This window comes from Theropithecus gelada, chromosome 2 (assembly GCF_003255815.1).
Source record: "Theropithecus gelada isolate Dixy chromosome 2, Tgel_1.0, whole genome shotgun sequence".
Classification (NCBI taxonomy): domain Eukaryota; kingdom Metazoa; phylum Chordata; class Mammalia; order Primates; family Cercopithecidae; genus Theropithecus; species Theropithecus gelada.
In genome coordinates, this window is record NC_037669.1 from 21,709,206 (window position 1) to 21,717,147 (window position 7,942).

At 44.2% G+C, this 7,942-nt stretch overlaps 1 non-coding gene across 1 annotated transcript; it reads left to right on the top strand.

The window, feature by feature from the left end:
- The first annotated feature begins 7,475 nt into the window (after nucleotides 1-7,475).
- On the top strand, nucleotides 7,476-7,579 carry LOC112619860. Its single transcript, XR_003118356.1, has one exon. It is a non-coding gene; the product is annotated as a U6 spliceosomal RNA (small nuclear RNA).
- The last annotated feature ends 363 nt before the right edge of the window (nucleotides 7,580-7,942 follow it).

Sequence of the window (7,942 nt, forward strand, 5' to 3'; positions counted from 1 at the left end):
CAAACCCTGGACCTCAGGTGATCCACCCACCTCAGTCTCCAAAAGTGCTGGGATTATAGGCATGAGTCACTGCACTCGACCTGTAGTATTACTATTAAACATATCTATTAATGATATGACCCCAACAATATATAATTATTACTTTACCATTACCATTTCCTTAGCCCAATATAGCTTTGCTGTCACTAACGTCTTTGTGTAGTTATTATATTACACATTACATTCTGTGTAGTATTGGCTCACCTATACATTATATACATATTTTATACGATGCATGTTAAATTAGTTAAGAAAGAATGATTATACATTTAACCTGCCTGTCATAATTTCATTATTACTTTTACCTGTGCTTTTTTTAAAGTGTGGATTTGAATAATCATCTGTGTTGATTGCTTTCAGCCTGAAGAATTTCCTTTAGTATTTCATTAACACAGATCTGCTAACAATTTTTCACAACATTTGTCTATCTGGTAGTCTTTATGCTATCTTATTTTCGAAAAATACCTTGCTGGATATAGGACTTTTGGTAGACACTGTTTTGTTTTTTCCTTTGAGCATTTTGAATATGTAATCCCACTACTTTCTGCCCTTCATTGTTTCTCCGGAGAAGCCATCTGTTAATCTTATTGGGATTTCCCTGTAAGTGATGACTTGTCTTTCTGTTGCTGCTTTTAGAATTTGATTCTCATCTTTTTTTTTTTTTTGAGACCGAGTCTCGCTGTGTCACCCAGGCTGGAGTGCAGTGGCGCAATCTCGGCTCACTGCAAGCTCCGCCTCCTGGGTTCACACCACTCTCCCGCCACAGCCCCTCGAGTAGCTGGGACTACAGGCGTGTGCCTCCACGCCTGGCTAATTTTTTGTATTTTTAATAGAGATGGGGTTTCACCGTGTTAACCAGGATGGTCTCGATCTCCTGACCTCGTGATCTGCCTGCCTTGGCCTCCCAAGGTGCTGGGATTACAGGCGTGAGCCACTGTGCCTGGCCTAGAATTTGATTCTTATCTTTGCATTTCAGGATTTTTACTATGATGTCTTCTGGCATTTATTTGTGTTTATCCTTTTTGGAGTTTGTTGAGTTTTTGGATGTGTAAGTTACTATTTTTAAATAAATTTGGAAGTTTTCAGTTATTATTTTTACAAATATATTTTTCTGCCTCTTTCTCTCCCCTCCCTCTGGTATTCCTGTTATGCACATACAGTCATGTGCTGCATAATGACATGTTGGCCAGCAATGGACCACATAAATGATGGTGGTCTCATAAGATTATAATGGAGTTGAAAAATGTCTAGCACCCAGAGATATCACAGTCATTGTAATGTCATAGCACAATGAATTATTCACGTTCGTGCTGATGCTAGTGTATGCTGCACTGTTACACCTATAAACGTATAGCAATACAGGCGAGGTGCAGTGGCTCACGCCTGTAATCCCAGCGCTTTGGGAGGCCCAGCGCTGATGGAGGTGGCTCAAGAGGTCAGAAGTTCGAGACCAGACTGGCCAAGATGGTGAAACCCCATCTCTACTAAAAATACAAAAAAAAAAAAACATTAACTGCGCACTGTGGCAGGTGCCTGTAATCCCAGCTACTCGAGAGGCTAAGGCAGGAGAATCGCTTGAACCTGGGAGGTGGAGGTTGCAGTGAACTGAGATCGTGCCACTGCACTCTAGCCTGGGGAACAGAGCAAGACTCTGTCTCAAAAATAATAATAATAATATTTAAAAAAATTAGCCGGGCATGGTGGTGGGCTCCTGTAATCCCAGCTACTTGGAAGACTGAGGCAGGAGAATCACTTGAACCCAGGAAGTGAGCTGAGATCATGCCACTCCACCCCAGCCTGGGTGACAGAGCAAGACTCTTTCTCAAAAAAAAAAAAAACAACAACAACAAACAAATGGCCAGGCGCAGTGGCTCACGCCTGTACACGCCTGTAATCCCAACACTTTGGGAGGCCGAGGTGGGCGAATCACGAGGTCAGGAGATCAAGACCATCCTGGCTAACATGGTGAAACCCTGTCTTTACTAAAAATACAAAAAATTAGCCAGGTGTTGTGGCAGGTGCCTGTAGTCCCAGCTACTCGGGAGGCTGAGGCAGGAGAATGGCCAGAAGCAGGGAGGAGGAGCTTGCAGCAAGCCGAGATCACGCCACTGCACTCCAGCTTGGGCAACAGAGCGAGACTCTGTCTCAAAAAAAAAAAAAAAATTTATAGCAATACAATTATGTATAATTCATACTTGATAATAAATGACTATATTGCTAGCTTATTTATTTACCATACTATTCTTTTTATTGTTGTTTTAGAGTGTACTCCCACTTATTTAAAAAATTAATTGTAATACCAGCCTCAGGTAGGTCCTTCAGGAAGTATTTCAGAAGCATTTTTTTTTTATCATAGGAGATGATAGCTCCATGCCTGTTATTGTCCCCGAAAACCTTCCAGTGAGAAAGTATGTGGAGATGGAAAAGAGTGATGTTGATGATCTTGATCCCATGTTGGCCCAAGCTAATTAGTGTGTTCGCGTCTTAGTTTTGTTGTTGTTGTTGTTGTTTTTGAGACAGTCTCAAACCGTTGCCCAGGCTGGAGTGCAGTGGCGCAATCTCAGCTCACTACAACATCTGCCTCCGGGGTTCAAGCGATTCTCCTGTCTCAGCCTCCTGAATACCTGGGATTACAGGTGCCCATCACCACACCTGGCTAATTTTTTGTGTTTTTTCAGTAGAGACAGGGTTTCACTATGTTGGCCAGGCTGGTCTCAACCTCCTGACCTCGTGATCCACCCACCTTGGCCTCCCAAAGTGCTAGAATTACAGGCGTGAGCTGCCGTGCCTGGCCATGTCTTAGTTTTTGTTTGTTTGTTTTGAGATGGAGTCTCGTTCAGCTGCCCAGGCTGGAGTGCACTGGTGCTGTCTTGGCTCACTGCAACCTCCACCCCCCGGGTTCCAGCAATTCTCCTGCCCCAGCCTCCTGAGTAGCTGAGACTACAGGTGCGCACCACCACACCCAGCTAATTTTTGTATTTTTAATAGAGACAGGGTTTCACCATGTTGGCCAGGATGGTCTCGATCTCTTGACCTCGCGATCCGCCCACCTCAGCCTCCCAAAGTGCTGGGATTATAGGCTTGAGCCACTGTGCCTGGCCCATGTCTTAATTTTTAACCAAAAAAAGTTTAAAAAGTAAAACAAAGAAAAATATAAAATTTTAAAAATAGGAAAAAACTTGTAGAATAAGGATATAAAGAAGGAAAATATTTTTATACAGTTGTATAATGTGTTTATGTTTTAACCTAAGTGTTATTACAAAAAATTTAAACGTTTAAAAAATTAGTTTATAAAGTAAAAAAAGTGTAGTAGGCTAAGTTTATTATTGAAGAAAAGCAATTCTTAATAAATTAGTGAAGGCCTGGTGTGGTGGCTTACACCTGTAATATTAGCACTTTGGGAAGCTGAGGCAGGAGGATTGCTTGAGGCCAGTAGTTCAAGATCAGCCTGGGTGATATAGTGAGACACCATCTCTATTTATTAAAAAGTACATAAATAAATAAATTTAGTGTAGCCTAAATTGTGTATGTTTATATAAGACATGCTTCTTTGCATGTCTTTAATTTTTATTGGAAACTGGACATTTTAGATAATACAGTATTTATTGTAGCAACTCTGAGTACTGGTCCCCTATGTTTCTCCCTCTGAGGTCTGGTTATCTTTATTTGCTTGTTTACGTGTCTAGTGACTGGCTGTGTTATTTTAGTGAAGTCTGTTTCCCCTTCCACAGTCTAAGGTGCAGCACTGAGTATGCTCACAGTCAACTTGAGATGATAGTGATTTCCGGAAACCTTCTTCCCTTTTCCCTGATCACCCCCAGCTGTTAAACTCCTCTCATTGATGGCTAATTGCTCAGTTGTTTTGAATAATACTAAGGGCATAAACAAATTGCACTACAAACTAATTCATGGAGAGTTTCTGAGATCAGTGTTTGACATTTGTTCTGATTCTGCAAGGGCTTCTTCCAGGTTTTTGTTTTGTTTTGTGTTTCAGATGGAGTCCCATTCCATGGCTCAGGCTGGAGTGCAGTGGTGCAATCTCAGCTCACTGCAACCTCTGCCTCCTGGGTTCAAGTGATTCTCCTGCCTCAACCTCCCGAGTAGCTGGGATTACAGGTGCGGGCCACCATGCCCAGCTAATTTTTGTATTTTTAGTAGAGATGGGGTTTCACCATGTTGGCCAGGCTGGCCTCGAACTCCTGACCTCAGGTGATCCACCCACTTTGGCCACCTGCAGAGATTACAGGTATGAGCCACTGTGCCTGGCCACTTCTTCCAGTACTATTCCCTAGTTCTCTCCTACAAACAATCAGATCTACAGTTTATCCTGTAACTTGAATTTCCTCCCAAGTACCTTTCACCTGAATCTCCATCATGCTTGGGTGTGTCCTTAGATTTATATACATTTTTTTCTTTTTTCTTTTTTTTCCTTTTTTGCATTTTTTTAGTCTTTACATTTAAATATGTCCAAATAGTTTTTAAAAAAATTAAAGTGGCCGGGCGCGGTGGCTCAAGCCTGTAATCCCAGCACTTTGGGAGGCCGAGACGGGCGGATCACGTGGTCAGGAGATCGAGACCATCCTGGCTAGCACGGTGAAACCCCGTCTCTACTAAAAAATACAAAAAAAAAAAAACTAGCCAGGCGAGGTGGCGGCGCCTGTAGTCCCAGCTACTCGGGAGGCTGAGGCAGGAGAACGGCGTAAACCCGCGAGGCGGAGCTTGCAGTGAGCTAAGATCCGGCCACTGCACTCCAGCCTGGGCGACAGAGCGAGACTCCGTCTCAAAAAAAAAAAAAATTAAAGTTAGTCCTTTGGGAGGAGATTAGAATCTCTTTGTTTTACAGCCTGCTCCTCTCTTCAGGCAAAATATCTGAGCCAGGATTCTGGAGGTGGAGGTGGGGACAATAGCGAGTTTCTGAGTGACAGTCTTTCTTTGCAAGCTAAGCACAAGATGCAGCAGCCTGAGGTCCTCTTTGTTTTCCTCTCCTGGTTGTGGAACCGCCACTTCACGAGCTTAAAGAGGTCTCAGTCCTCTCATCACACTTTGTCCAAGGTGGAACTTCCATTCTACAAGTGGGGGTTGGGTGGGGGAAAAAAAAAACCCTTAAGTATGTATGCCCAGGACTTAGTCTCAGCAACAGGTAGCTGGAGGGGGCAGGATAAGAAATACATCCTTGCCTGGTGCGGTGGCTCACACCTGTAATACCAACACTTTCTCTTTTTTTTTTTTTTTTTTTTTTGAGACAGTCTTGCTCTGTTGCCCAGGCTGGAGTGCAATGGCGCAATCTCAGCTCACTGCAACCTCCACCTCCTCGGTTCAAGCAATTCTCCTGCCTCAGCTTCCCAAGTAGCTGGGATTACAGGCGCCCACCACCATGCCCAGCTAATTTTTGTATTTTTACTAGAGACAGGGTTTCGCCATGTTGGCCAGACTGGCCTCAGGTCATCTGCCCTCCTCAGCCTCCCAAAGTGTTGGGATTACAGGTGTGAGTGACCTCCCCGGCCTGTAACTCCGTGTAACACTGTGTTGCCCAGGAGTTCAGGACCAGCCTGGGCAACACAGTGAGACCCTGTCACAATAAAATAGTAAATAAAATAAAATAAATAAAATAAAATACTGACATCCCGATTCTCCTGGGAAGACAGCCCTCCACCTGGGAGCTGGTGGGAGAGGGAGCCCTGTGTTTTAGGATATAGCAGTCTGGAGTGGAGTCTGCACCTCACTGAGTTGAGATGGGAGAGGGAGGAGTGATCTTGATTAAAATACCACAGACCCTTGCCTTTCTTAATGAGTTTTCACAGGTTGTCTTGAATAGATGTTTCTTCTTTTGCTGTTTGCCCTTAGGCTGATGATCACAGGCTTTAAATGGTTGGGGTTTGTTTTTGTTTTTTATATAATTTTTGCCAGGTACCTTGAGGAACAAGTCAGTGGAGCTCCTCATTCTTCATACCATAAGTCTATGTTATTCCAACGTATTTTAAAAATACTTTTAGGCTGGGCGTGGTGGCTCACGCCTGTAATCCCAGCACTTCGGGAGGCCGAGGCGGGCGGATCACCTGAGGTCGGGAGTTCGAGACCAGCCTGACCAACATGGAGAAACCCCCGTCTCTACTAAAAATACAAAAGTAGCTGGGTGTGGTGGAGCATGCCTGTAATCCCAGCGAGTCAGGAGGCTGAGGCAGGAGAACGGCTTGAAACTGGGAGGCGGAGGTTATGGTGAGCTGAGATTGTGCCACTGCACTCCAGTCTGGGTGACAAGAGTGAAACTCCATCTCAAAAAATAGATAAGTAAAAATAAAAAATAGTTTTATATTTAAAAATATATATGGGCCGGGTGCGGTGGCTCAAGCCTGTAATCCCAGCACTTTGGGAGGCCGAGACGGGCGGATCACGAGGTCAGGAGATCGAGACCATCCTGGCTAACACGGTGAAACCCCGTCTCTACTAAAAAAATACAAAAAACTAGCTGGGCGAGGTGGCGGCGCCTGTAGTCCCAGCTACTTGGGAGGCTGAGGCAGGAGAATGGCATAACCCGGGTGGTGGAGCTTGCAGTGAGCTGAGATCCGGCCACTGCACTCCAGCCTGGGTGACAAAGCCAGACTCCGTCTCAAAAAAAAAAATAAAAATAAAAAATAAAAATAAAAATATAACCACAATATGATCCAGCAAACCCACTTCTGGATATACATCCAAAGGAAATAAAACCAGTATCTCAAAGAGATATCTTCATTTTCATGTTTATTGCAGCATTTTCAAGATACAGAGTATCTTGACTATAGCAAAGATATATATGCTACATAGAGCATATAGCGGAGATATGTTTGACTGATGAATGGAGAAATAAATGTGGTATATACAATGGAATATCATGCATGAACCTGAAGGATATTACACTAAGTGAAATAAGCCCGACATAGAAAGACAAATACTATATGCGTATATGTGGAATCTACAAAAGTCAATCTCAGAAGCAGAGAGTAGGCCAGTCGCAATGGCTCACATTTATAATCCCAGCACTTTGGGAGGCCGAGGTGGGCGGATCATGAGGTCAGGAGTTTGAGACCAGCCTGACCAACACAGTGAAACCCTGTCTCTACTAAAAATACAAAAATTACCTGGGTGTGGTGGTGGGCGCCTGTAATCCCAGCTACTCAGGAGGCTGAGGCAGGAGAATCCCTTGAACCCGGGAGGCGGAGGTTATGGTGAGCCGAAATTGTGCCACCGCACTCCAGCCTGGGTGGACAGAGCTAGACTCCGTCTCAAAAAAAAAAAAAAAAAAAGAAGCGGAGAGTAGAATGATGGTTGGTGGTCAGGGGCTGAAGCGTGGGGGAAATGGATGTTGGTCGAAGAGTACAAACTTTCAGTTGTAAGATGAACATGTTCAGGGAGCTAGTGTACAGCACAGTGACTATAGTTAATAATACTGCATTTTTTTTGTGCTCGTTTTGGCAACACATATACTGAAATTGGAAGTATACAGAGATTGACATGGCCGCAGAGCAAGGATGACATGCAAATTCATGAAACAGTCCACGCTTTTTTTTTTTTTTTTTTTTTTTTGAGATGGAGTCTCGCTCTGTCGCCCAAGCTGGAGTGCAATGGCCGGATCTCAGCTCACTGCAAGCTCCGCCTCCCGGGTTTACGCCATTCTCCTGCCTCAGCCTCCCGAGTAGCTGGGACTACAGGCGCCGCCACCACACCCGGCTAATTTTTTGTATTTTTAGTAGAGACGGGGTTTCACCGTGTTAGCCAGGATGGTCTCGATTTCCTGACCTCGTGATCCGCCCGCCTTGGCCTCCCAAAGTTCTAGGATTACAAGCGTGAGCCACCGCCCCCGGCCCCACGCTTTTCTTTCTGAGGAAAAAAACACTGTATTTTTAATTTGAAATTTGCTAAGATAATA